The sequence below is a fragment of the Oryx dammah genome, unplaced genomic scaffold (genome assembly GCF_014754425.2).
Source record: "Oryx dammah isolate SB20612 unplaced genomic scaffold, SCBI_Odam_1.1 HiC_scaffold_12, whole genome shotgun sequence".
NCBI lineage: Eukaryota > Metazoa > Chordata > Mammalia > Artiodactyla > Bovidae > Oryx > Oryx dammah.
The window spans coordinates 51,848,976-51,862,082 of NW_024070196.1; the positions used below are offsets into that span (position 1 = coordinate 51,848,976).

Genomic DNA, 13,107 nt, shown 5'->3' on the forward strand with positions numbered 1-13,107 from the left:
AACAGTTCCCAGTATTGATAAGATCGCACAGCTGTCCTTTTTGTGCATTGCTTTTTAGCTCTGCATCTTATGTGAGTGAGACAGACCATTTGTGTCCACTTCTGGAAATCTCTGCCCCCCTCTCTTACCGTTCCTCTTTTCCACGTCGCCCCAGGCTTTGCTATGTTGTTAGGTGTGTTGTTATAGACATTAGTATATTTGTGTCTTCAGTGGAAGCCCCAGGTGCCAGCTTTTCAGATTGGGCTGCTGAGGGTCTCAAGCTGAAAGGAAGAGGGGCTGTCAAAGAGAGAGAGTGCTAAGCTTAAGAGGTGCTGAGCTGTGAGGCCGTGTGTGCATGCATGTGTGCAAGTGTGTGTGTGTGTGCCTTCCCCCCATTGTTTGTACTTAGGCATCTTCAGCTCTGCTTTCCGCCTCTCCCCATTGTCTGGTTCAGCAAACTCTGAGCTGGGATAGTAGCACCCACCTCACAGGCACCTTCATAAATCTCATCTAATGTAACAATTTGCAACCACTGTAGAAGTGATTGGTGTTGTCCCGTTTTACAGGAGAGCAAACTGAGTCTCAACACAAGGGCCAGGAAGATCCCCTGGAGTAGGAAATGGCAACCTGCTCCAGTATTCTTGCCTGAGAAAGCCCATGGACAGAGGAGCCTGGTGGGCTATAGTCCATAGGGTCGCAAAGAGTCAGACAGGACTAAACGACTGAGCAAAAGCGTAAACTGAGTTTCAGAGCAGTTGGGTAGCCCACCCTATGGCAGAGCCAGAACTCAGCTCTTTGACTCATTCATTCATCCATCAGTTACACATGCAGCCTGCTCTGCATGGGGCCCCCTGCCTCTGGGCTTTAGGATGAAGGGAAGACCCAGTCCTTGCCCCCCAGGGAGGAGGCCCTCCATCCCAGATGTCTAAGGAGAGAAAAAGAAAGAAGCAGAGGGCAGGCCCTGAAGGAGGAGGCGCCATAGTGTGGAGTGGGGAGCCCCTTACTCACCCACCGCCCATCACTCCTCCCTCTGCTCTGTAGAGAATCTTGATTCTCTGGATGCTGATCTGCTCTCTATTGTGCTGTGGGGGCAGCCTGGCTCACGTTCTTGTAAAACTTAAGGTAGGGACTTTCCTGGTGGTCCAGTGGTTAAGACTCCGTGCTTCCACTGCAGGGGGCCATGGGTTTGATTCTTGGTCAGGGAACGAAGATCCTGTGTGCCAGGCCAAATATAAATAAATGAGAGCCACATGAAACGTTCTTTGGGAAAAAAGAAGAGTTAAGACATCGTCTTGTCATCCAGAAGTCTGCAGAGTGGGTGTGTGTGTTTTATGAGACCTTAGGTGTGGGTGGCTTGGTGTAGAAGGAGGGCCATGTACCCCAAGACACTGTGCCTCAGTTTCCTCATCTGTAACCTGGAGAGAGCACCACCCACTTTACGTACCTCAGCCAGGAGGAGAGGAATGTGAGGGTGCGTGGTAGTGAATCCCAAGAATTGGCATCGGAGGGTTGTTATCATGCATTTAGATATCCTGGTATCATACTCTCTGATGGCTCAGAAAAGACTGTAAGCGTTTGGAGTATGTAGATATATGCATATAGATATGCAGAGAGAGAGTGCACCAGTGGTAAAGCAGATGATTTAAACAGTGATTCTGGGTAGAGAGAATCTAAGAGTTCTTATGTTATATTTGCAACTTTTTGGTAAGTTAGAGATAAAAAAAAAAAAAAAAAAAAAAAAAAAACAGTGTTTGAGAGCTTTTCTCTAAAACTGGACAGAATAGTGACATAACAGAGGAGGGTTTGTACCTTAAGAAGCCACATGAACAAAGCCAACGGCTGGCCAGCCTGCGGGGGAGAGGGAGCTATGGTGGGGGAGCTTTCAGGTCGTGGCCAGGCCAGACTCTCTCGAGACAGGGCTCTCCCTGGACTCGAGGGCTTCCGAGGTTGAGCTCCTCCCCAGCTCCCTCTCTGGGCTGGGCTAGGCCTTCCCCGGGGCCTGAGTCTTTCCTTCCAGAGGATGGAGCCTGCTGCTTGCCCCAGGCCTGGATGAAGTTGATGGTTTCTTGCCCGGATGCTGGTTTCGTTTGGGTCCAAGCTGCAGCCTCCCTTCCCGTGCTGTCAGCCTTGTGGCCTTCCACTGAACCCTTGGCTCAAGAGAACCCCTTTCAGTAAATCTTGGCATGCTTGCTGGGAGTTCCGGCTCTGCTGCCCCCAGGCTACCCCAACCTCCAATGTGAGCGTGGTGGTACCCAAGCCAGCACCCCCAGCGAGTTCTGTTCCAGGTTCCCCACCTTGCTGCAAGAGGATCATTTCTCATCAGGTCTTCCTCACCTCTCTGGGGGTCACAGGGAGGACAGAAGGCAGCACAGAGCGGGAGTTTGGGGCTGGTTCGGGGCCATCTCACACCGTCAGGTGCCCACCGCCCACTGGGGGAACGCCGAGGTGAAAGCCAGACCAAGCCCCTGTCCTGTCCACTCTCTGCCATCAGCCCAGGTGTGAGCCCTGGGAGGTCCCCCTTGGCCTCTCTGAGCCTCAGTTTCCTGGTCTGCACAACAGGATTAAGGACGGTGCCCTTGGGAGGCAGGAAGGACCAGGGATGTATGTGCAGAGCCTCGCACTCTTGGCCGGCACTTTGCTCTGCCTGTCGCCCCGTGCCCTTGTCAGGCACTTCACAGCTTTCGAGGCGTGGACACACCATTATCACTGCCTGCGGCTGTGACTGGGCTTTGTCAGAGCCGCAGCAGGCTGCGCAGACAAGGAACCGGGAACGGGGAATTCAGAACGCACGCCAGCTGCCTGGTTTCCTTTGCCCACTGGGCCCCTGCGAACTGCATGGCTAAAGTCCTACCTTGGGACTCCAGGTTCCTGGATGGGGAGACTGGGAGGTGGGGGCTGCCCTGGGGAGACAGGAGGAGCAGAAGTCGTTAGCCACGTGGACCCGGCGTTGAGTCCTGGCTGTGAGGCCTGGCGGAAGTCACTCAGTGCCGCCAGCCTGAGTTGTGTTCTGTGCAGAACAAGGGCGATCCTCGTGCCAGGGGCGCTGGGTGAGAACGGGAGGATAGAAGGAGCGAGATGATGCCAGTGATTGCTTTATAGGACTCTCCTCCAGGGCAGGACTCAAGAAAAGGATTAGTTTCAAATAGCCACTCTGTACCAAAGGTCATCCGAGGATCGGGGCCAGGTCAGCTGCTGCTTTACATGTTTCCAAATGTTTGGAGAGCCAGTGCTGTGCCGTGGCCAGCGGGAGCTTCCGTCAGAGGTGTGGTCACTCAGCTGCCTGCAGCTTAGAAGATGAGGCCTGGGCCTCGCCAGCCAGCTGAGGGCACAGGGCCCCAGCAGTGTCGCTGGTGGAGAAACCAAGGCACAGGGAGTGTGTCTCATTGCTGGAGCCGGATGTGGCCACAGTGCCAAGGAGGGGCCTCCCCAGACCCAGAAAGAGAGCAGGGAGTAGAATATGCTTGAATCACCTCCTGGCCGCTTCCGCCTGGGGGTAAGAGGGCGGCTTGAAGCTGCTTGTAGCCCTCTGCCTTCCTGGGCAGCAGCCTATGCACTGGGGATTCCAGGTCAGGCCCAGAAGTTGGGGAAATTGGCAGAGACCCAGAGGGGTTCTCTTGAGTACCCCAGAGCCAAGCTGGGCTGGGCTGGGCAGCTCCAGGGTCAGGGAAGAGTCCCCCTTCCTCTCCGCACTGGCCCCTGCTCCCTTCCACCTGCTCCCCTCCCTTTGCAGCTGTGGAGAGACCTCACTGGTGACAAGGTGATGTTCCTTCTGCAAAGCACCGGCAGGAGTCATCACATTCTTGGGCTGCTTCTTTCCCCACAGCCAATGTGGGCTGGGTGCATGAAAGGCCTTTTCGATGCTGAGCCCTTAGGGGTGTACCCCCTACTGGTCCTGGACAAAGAACCAGTTGGTCCTGTTTGTTGTTGTTGTCTTAAAAAAAAAAAATTTACTTTTTGGCAGTGCTGCCCAGCATGTGGGATCCTAGTTCCCTGACCAAGGATTGAACCCACGCCCCCTAAATTGGAAGCATGGAGTCTTAACCGCTGGACCCCAGGGAAGTCCCCGGGTGGTCATTTAGCAGGCAGGGCTGCCTCGTGTGCAGCCTGAGGAGGAGATACTGCCCGGTGCTCCTGGGAGAAGAGCCTCCGAGCCATGGAAAGCTGTGCTTCCTCTAACCACCTGACAGTCCACGAGGACTCAAGTACGGCAGCCAGTGGGAGGGCTCCTGCCTGGGCCTGGCCACTGCCACATTCCTCGGAGCCACCTGGCCAGGGTGCTCCATGAGACCTATCTCTGCAGGCAGTTGAGAGCAGCAAGCACTTTCTAGGGGGCCCCAGGGGGCCCTTATTAGTTGCAGCAGGCAGGTCATTTCAGCACATATACTCTCTAGTTGTGGTGGGCAGGCTTAATTGCTCTTCGGCTTGGGATCTTAGTTACCCGACCAGGGATCAAACCTGCATCCCCTGCATTGGAAGGTGGATTCTCAGCCCCTGGGCCACCAAGAAAGTCCCAGGAATCTTGATTTTGAACAAGCTCACAAGACATTTCTAAAGCAGCTCATCCCTGGACTTCAGTTGCAGAGATGCTGCTCTTGGCCATGGCAAAGCCCTTTAAGCACCAACTTCATCAGTGCTATGATGGCCCTAACCTTGCCCCTTGGCACAGCAACATCCACAGAGCTGGGAGGGGGGAAAGCCCCTCTCCCCGACAGGGGTTTGCTGATGCTCAACTGTCTGACCTCCCTTACCCAACAGGAGACCAGGGAAACCCCAATCTCAGTCCCAGAGCTTCCAGAAGCCTCAGCCAGCTCCCCATCCCCCAATGAGAGGATCTCCAAAAATGGAGACAGGTAGGGGATGCTGAGCCAAAGGTCAGGGTGGAGGTCAAGCATCTCTCACCAGAGAAACTGCAGTTTCTCTGGGACTTCCCTGGTGGTCCAGTGCTTAAGACTCAGGGCTCCCAATGAAAAGGTCACAGGTTTGATCCCTGGTTGGGAAATAAGATCTCATATGCCACATGACATGGCCAAAAATTTTTTTAAAAAGGAAGAAACGGCAGTGCTTGGGTTAGGCCTGTGCTTCTGGTGCTGGCTTGAGGCTGGCGCCCCTGAGAACTCAGACAGGGCTGGGCTGGCCTGACTGGGTGTGGGGCATGGAACAAACTGTCTAGACACCAGCATGGGGAAAGCAGAAAGGCCGTGTGGCCCCACATCCAGCAGCTACTTCCCCGCAAATGTCTTCATAGCAGACAGAGAGCGGCTTCTCACAGCCTTACATGGGCTCCTCAAGTGACCTTACCTAATTGGGCTGCAGCCCTGGTGAGAGCCTGGTGACAGGCGCGCTCTGTCCTGCTGAGCTCCGGTGTCGCCCTCCTGGCCAGGACGCCATTGCCTTGTCTCCTGAAGGCTCCCAGCGCAGGGGGACACTGGGTGATGCCCATGTGGTCAGCTCGGGCTACCTGCTGTTTTCCGATGCTGCAAACCAGTGAATCAGCGTCCCAGAGCTGCCATGACAATAGACCTCAGGCTGGGTGGTTTAGAACCACAGAGATGGATTTTCTCTCTGTTCTGGAGGTCGAAAGTCTGAAATCAAGGTGTCGGCAGGGCTGTGCTCCCTCTGAAGATTCTAGGGGAGGATCTCTGCTGGCTTCTCCCAGCTCCTGATGGCCCCAGGTGTTCCTTGATTTGTGGCTGCGTCTCTCCGATCTCTGTGTCCACATGGTCGTCCCCTCTGCATGTCCTCCTGTGTCCGCACCTCTTCTTATAAGGACACCCCTTGTTGGATTTTGGGTTCATCCTAAATCCAGGATGATCTCCTCTCAAGATCCTTAACTAGATCTGCAAAAGCCCCTATTTCCAAATCAGGTCACATTCTGAGGTTGCAGGTGGACACAAATTTGGGGGGACGCACTGCCGTCCACTCCACCCAGCAGGCAGGGCAGATTTGTTGCACCGGCAGGGGAAGCAGTAATCTGACAGGGGGCGTCCCAGGAAACAGATCTGGGGCTTTCAGCTGCCTTAGGCTCTGTTGTCAGCTAGGTGGGCTTTGCCTCTGCGAGTAGAATCAGAGCCCAGGGCATAGGAGGTGATGTGATGGCCAGGGGGGAGTGTGGGTAACTATCCTGGAGAGGGTGTGCCGCTTGGACACCTGTTTTTTTTTTTTTTAAGTTGGTTTTATTTATTTATATATTTATTTTTATTTATTTTATTATTTTTGGCTGCACTGGGCCTTCGTTGCCACACGTGGGCTTTCTTCAGTTGCGGCGATCGGGGGCGTGCGGGCTTCTCACCGCGGCGGCCCCTCTCGCTGCAGAGCACGGGCTCTGGGGCACACGGGCTCCAGTAGCTGCAGCGCACTGTCTCGAGAGTTGTGGCTTCCGGGCTGTCATTCTGCGGCATGTTCGATCTTCCTGGACCAGGGGTCGAACCCATGTCCCCTGATTTGGCCTGCAGATTCCCAACCACTGGACCACCAGAGAAGTCCTGGATGCCTCCTTTATGTTGTCCTGGGTGAGAAAAGCTAAACAAGGCTCTGAAGAGCTTCAGGACCAGATTGAGTCCCAGGGAGACAGATTGCTTGACATAAGAGCCTTCCAGCAGGACCTTGTAGGGGTGAGCGTCCCATCCTGGGAGGTGCTTTCCCAGCCCTCAAAGGACTGGTATTGCACACAGCATCTGAGTCCCTATCCTGTGAGCTCTGAGCCTGAGCCTGAGACTCACCCCAGGGCAGCCAAGACACATGGCAGTGCCAGCCCGGGACCCCTGGCTCATGGGTTTGCAGGGGGAGGAGTGCTCCCACATGCTGCCATCAACTCCTCTGCAAAGCCCAACCAGCCCCCTCCCCCGACATGCTGTCTCACCCCATTGGCTTCTGCAGCCAGGTCTCCCTCCCTCAATCTCTCTGGAAGCTCCACATCCTCCCAGCTTGCCCAGGAACCTTGTCCAGAGGCCAGCTGGACACCCTACCTGCCCCCGACTCTGCCTCTCTCTGAGTGCCGAGCCCTCATGAGGCACTACACTGGGGGGCACAGTGTGGAGTGGTCATCCAGGTGCTTAGCCCCTGCAAGAGCCTTCATCCCCGTGTGTCCAGGGCCTGTCGCAGACGCGATGCACTGAACACATCTCAGCTGTGAGGGGATGCTGGTCTCCACAACTGCACGCATAGGCTGCATGCTTTTGGAGAACATAACGTCCAGCCTTGCCGTGACCTCCTGCAGACCTTGGGTGTATCCCTCTCCCTCAAAGGGCCCTGTGTCCCCATCCGCTAAGGAGCAATGGATCCTGCTGCTATGTAAAACCCTTCCTGTCTGACTTATAGGAACTGCTTACATCCAGGGGTGATGGAGGGGACCCTGCCATGGTGCCATGCATTCCCCTTTGCCGGGATCAGGTGGCCTGTGCCTGCCTGGCTGCTGGTATCTTGGCCACCTATCTGCATCCCTGCCCACACCTGTGACGTCCCTTAGATGCTCCCGCTCGGAGAGAAGTAATAGGCTCAGTGATGGAAGACACCGTTAGCTCCCAGCCCCGCCCAGGGTGGCTGTCCGCTGGAGCCACCTACCTCATCCTCAGCAGCTTAATTTTTTTTTTTTTAATTGAGATTCACATAACATAAAACTGTTTCTAAAGTATACAATTCAGTGGCATTTAGTACACTCACGATGTTGTACAGTCACTTCTGTCTAGTTCCAAAATATTTTCATCACCCCCAAAGAAATCCCTGTACCCAATTCTGGGGCTTTTCCTCCCTTTTCTGTTTTATTTTAAAATCGTGATAAAGTGCACATAACACACATATAATACACGTAACAGGCTTCCCTCGTAGCTCAGTCAGCAAAAAAGTCCGCCTGCAAAACCCGATACGGGAATTAGACCCCTGGGTGGGAAAGATCCCCTGCAGAAGGAAATGGCAACCCACTCCAGTGTTCTTGCCTGGAAAATCCCATGGACAGAGGAGCCTGGTGGGCGACAGTCCACGGGATCACAAAGATCAGGCACGACTTGGTGACTAAACCACCACCACATATAACAAAATTCACCGTTTTAATCATTTTTAAGTGTGCGGGTCAGCGGCTAAGTACATTCATATCCTTGCGCAGCCATCACCACCGTCCGTCTCCAGAACTCTTTTCTTTCCTTGAGCTGAAACCCTGAGCCCCCACTCCCCCCCAGCCCCTTTCTGTCTCTATGAATCTCTCTGGGTGCCTCCTAGGAGTGGAATCATACATCACTTGTTTTTTTGTGTCTGGGTTATTTCACATAGCATCATGTCTTCCATGTTGTAGCATGAGTTAGAATTTCCTTCCTTTTTAAGACTGAATAACATTCCATTGTATGGATCGACCACATTTCGTTATCAGTTCATCCATCCATGGACACTTGGATTGCACCCATCTTTTGGCTATTGTGAGTCCAAACCTGGGGCTTTTTTCTTTTTCATTTCTTTTATTAGAGTATAATTGCTTTACAACGTTGTGTTAATTTCTGCTGCACAAGATCATGAGTCAGCCGTATGTATACCTATACCCCCTCCCTCACGAACCTCCCTTCCACCCCCCCACCCCCGCCCCAATCCATTCCACCCATCTAGGTCATTGCAAAACATCAAGCTGAGCTCCTTTTTGAGAGTCTAATGAGAAAAGTATGGGGGTGGTGGTGGTGGGGGTCTGACTAGGCTGTCAGTTTCCCAGTACATGCTCCCACCCTCCTTGGTCCATAATTAGCTCCAGACCCCTGAGCCCAGGCCCGCAGGCAAAGACGGTCCTTCAAGAATGCCCTATGCCACCTGTACCTTCCTCTCTGAGCCATGCTGTCTTCCCTGCCCTTAGGCCCCAGTTTCTCCTCCAGACATCAGAGCGCAGCTTGCTGAGGACCTCAACCCTCACTGGGGCCAGCTGGGCTTCCCCGAGCTCTGACTCGCCAAGTGACCTTGGGCATGTCACTTCCCTTCTCTGAGCCCTTGCCTGTCATCTGTCAGAGAGACATGATAACCTGTGACTGCCACTCCCGTGGTACCAGCTCCTTGGAAAAATGCCCTACATGACTGTTCCCATCCTTGTCCTCCACTCTCTACTGCCAACACTTTCCCCGCTTTCATTGCACCCACAGGGGTTTTCTGAGTACTTGCTTTGGGTGGACTGGGGCTGCCCAGGAGAGGGGCCTTTGAGCTGCCTTAGAGGGATGGGCTGAGGCGAAGAGTTCAGTTGTCCAGAAGGAGGTACCCAGTGCCCCAGCATCATCTTATTTAATCCTGCCTAACCCCGTGAAGTGGATGATGTTCCTGCAAACTGATAAACTGAGGCCTGGAGGGGTTGAATGACTGGCTTGAAAACAGAGCTTAAATTTGAACTGAAGTCCGTCTGTGCCAAAGCGAGTCTTCCCCACTGCATCTTGCTGCCTCCGACTAGCTTTGTTTGTTTGTTTCACCACCTCGTTTTATTTTATTTTTTGCAGGGTGGGGAGATGGTTCCTGCCCCCGCTGCCCCCACCACCCCCAAGCCTGCTGTTCCATTCAGGGCTGTCGAGTGCCTCCTCCCTCCCCACCCTGTTGACACGGGGCTGTTGCTGGGCTGGTTTTGTTTTTGACCCAGTCAGCCTGGCAGGGAAGTGGCGGGCTGTGTGCAGAGCTTCCAGAAATAGCCCCAGGCTCCCCGCCAAAGATAGAAGAGCCAGACTGTGTGCGATGGGCTTGGACCGGTTAAGATGACTCAGTTCCCCGCACCCCAGCCACCCCCTCTTCTTCTTGCCTCCCCTCCAGCTCACCAGCTCTGTGCCTCCCTCAGCCCAGGCCACCGGATGCGGCTTCACATCCCTGTGTCCCTAAGGTGGCCTTACTCCCAGGAGTGCCCAGAGGCTGCTAAGGGCTGCCAGCTTCAGGATGCCGGCTTGGGTGGGTAACCCTGGGCTCAGAATCAGGGGTTCTTGTTCCCTCCCTGTGACTAACTTGCCCGGTTTGACCTTGACCAAGTCCTTTTGGACTGCAAGGATATCAAACTAGTCAATGCTAAAGGAAAGTAGTCCTGAATATTCGTTGGAAGGACCAATGCTGAAGCTCCAATATTTTGGCCACCTGCTGCAAAGGTCTTTTCATTAGAAAAGACCCTGATGCTGGGAAAGATTGAGAGCAGGAGGAGAAGGGGATGACAGAGGATGAGATGATCGGATGGCATCACTGAGTCAATGGACATGAGTTTGAGCAAGTTCTGGGAGATGGTGAAAGACAGGGAGGCCTGGTGTGCTGCAGTCCATGGGGTCACAAAGAGTTGGACACAACTGAGCGACTGAACTGACTGAAGTCCCCATCAGCCTCTTGGCTACAGTCTTCCAACAGAAGATGCAGAGAGAGCATCTGTCTGCCTGCATCCTGTCGTCATGCAGGCAGGGGTCCCAGCCAGTGGTGGGAAGGTTGGTGAGGACAGTACTGATGAGTTACTTCCTCTACTCCTGACTATTGTGAGTGTGAGGATACAGGTCAGAGGGAAGCCCTCCCTTAGCAGGGCTGTCTCAGCATTACCATCGCCATCGTCATGGTACTGATGGCAGCCGCCACTGTTCCTTGGGTGTTGTGTGCTGGGCACTTTGTGTTCATTGTCTCTCATTTTAAAAGGCATTTAACAATTTTTTGTTTATTTATTTATTTTTGGCTGCGCTGGGTCTTCGTTGCTGTGCACGGGGGTTTTCTTTAGCTGTGGTGAGCAGGGGCTACTTTTCATTTTGGTGCTCGAGTCTCTCACTCCGGTGGCTTCTCTTGTTGCAGAGCATGGGCTCTAGAGCACAGGCTTCTATAGTTGTGGTGCACAGGCTCAGTTGTTCCGGGGCCTGTGGAATCTTCTTGGAGCTGGGATCGAACCTGTGTCCCCTGCACTAGCATGCAGATTCTTAACAACTGGACCACCAGGGAAGTCCCAATTCATTGTCTCTTAATTTACCAACCCCCCACCTCCGCCAGACTACCCTACGGGATGTCTATGACATTGGACCTACTTCTATAAATGGAAGAACTGAGGCTCAGAGAGTTGAAGTAAATTGCCAAGACCCAGGGAAGGGTGGAGCCGCTGTGGGAATCCTGGTCTGGCTTCAAAGCTGGGCTCTGCCTTTGATGTCTTACCCCCTCCTCCTGGGTAAGCTCTTCCCTGCTCTCGGCTTCCCTCTCCAGACTGGGAGCCCAGTCTCTTGGGGCTGCCCAGAAGCAGCAGCGTGAAGGTTCTGTCTGTGTTCACCCGGGGAACCTGGAATCGGACGGAGACCCACTAGGGCTTGGCCTCAAAAGAGAGCCTGGGGGCATAAGGGCATCTCTGGGACTGAAGAGGCTGCCCTATTAATATCCCCCCTTATTTAGTTACTTATGGGAGTAGAGTTGATTTACAATGTCGTGTTAGTTTCTGGTGTACAGCAAAGTGATTCGGTTATACATATACGTACATGTGTGTGTATGCATGCTAAGTCACTCCAGTCATGTGCAACTCTTTTCGACCATATGGACTATAGACCACCAGGCGCCTCTGTTCATGGGATTCTCTACGCAAGAAGAGTGGAGTGGGTTGCCATTTCCTACTTCAGGGAATCTTCCCGACCCAGAGATGGAACTTATGTCTCCTGCATTGGCAGGCAGCTTCTTTACTAGTGCCACCTGGGAAGCCCCGTATACATACATATATGTGTGTGTATATACGGAGAAGGCCATGGCACCCCACTCCAGTACTCTTGCCTGGAGAATCCCAGGGACGGAGGAGCCTGATGGGCTGCCATCTATGGGGTCTCACAGAGTTGGACACGACTGAAGTGACTTAGCAGTAGCAGTGTGTATATATATATTCTTTTTCATGTTTTTTCCCATTTTGGTCTATTACAAGATATTGAGTATAGTTACCTGTGCTATACAGTAGGACCTTGTTGACTATTTTTGCTACTCTCAAACTCATAATTTATCCCTCTCCCACCCCCAACACCTCCTTTTACTTATTTTATTTTTAAAAATTATTTCCTGTCTGTGCTTGGTCTTCCTTGCCATGGGTGGGCTCTTCATTTTGACGCAGGGACTTTTAGTTGCCCCACAGCATGTGGGATCTTAGTTCCCCGACCCAGGATCAAACCCAAGTCCCCTGCGTTGGAAGGCAGATTCTTAACCACTGGACCACCAGGGTCCCATCACTTCATGGGAAGTAGATAGGGAAACAGTGGAAACAGTGTCAGACTTTATTTTTTGGGGCTCCAAAATCACTGCAGATGGTGACTGCAGCCATGAAATTAAAAGACGCTTACTCCTTGGAAGAAAAGTTATGACCAACCTAGATAGCATATTCAAAAGCAGAGATATCACTTTGCCGACTAAGGTCCGTCTAGTCAAGGCTATGGTTTTTCCAGTGGTCATGTATGGATGTGAGAGTTGGACTGTGAAGAAGGCTGAGCACCGAAGAATTGATGCGTTTGAACTGTGGTGTTGGAGAAGACTCTTGAGAGTCCCTTGGACTGCAAGGAGATCCAACCAGTCCATTCTGAAGGAGATCAACCCTGGGATTTCTTTGGAAGGAATGATGCTGAAGCTGAAACTCCAGTACTTTGGCCACCTCATGCGAAGAGTTGAGTCATTGGAAAAGACTGATCCTGGGAGGGATTGGGGGCAGGAGGAGAAGGGGATGACAGAGGATGAGATGGCTGGATGGCATTACTGACTCGATGGACAGGAGTCTGAGTGAACTCTGGGAGTTGGTGATGGACAGGGAGGCCTGGCGTGCTGAGATTTATGGGGTCGCAAAGAGTGGGACACGACTGAGCGACTGAACTGAACTGAACTGGACCACCAGGGAGGTCCCCCCTTTTTTTTTCTGATCACTGAAGCAACTTCACAGAACATATCGATCAGCATTCCCAAACACCGGGCCCGGAGGGCTCCTTCCCCATCCTTGAAGCCCCAAAAAGGCCGGATTGGGCCTGTGGCACGGAGTGCCTCTGTGCCTGCGGCTGGTGTGATTATATTTACATTCATCGCCGTGTGTGTTTCTGCGTGTGCGCCTTTGTTTTTGCTTGGTGACTGGTCTTGTGCAGTGTCCCTGGGGTCAGGGCGCGGTGGGTTTTGGGGGCAGGAGGCTTGTGACTCTGATCGGGACCTCGCCAGCTGCAGGATGAGCCA

General features: G+C 53.2%; 1 protein-coding gene across 7 annotated transcripts in view; it reads left to right on the forward strand.

The window, feature by feature from the left end:
• PITPNM2 (phosphatidylinositol transfer protein membrane associated 2) overlaps nucleotides 1-13,107 on the forward strand; it is a 120,624-nt gene that overhangs the window by 36,691 nt on the left and 70,826 nt on the right. The window lies entirely within an intron of this gene.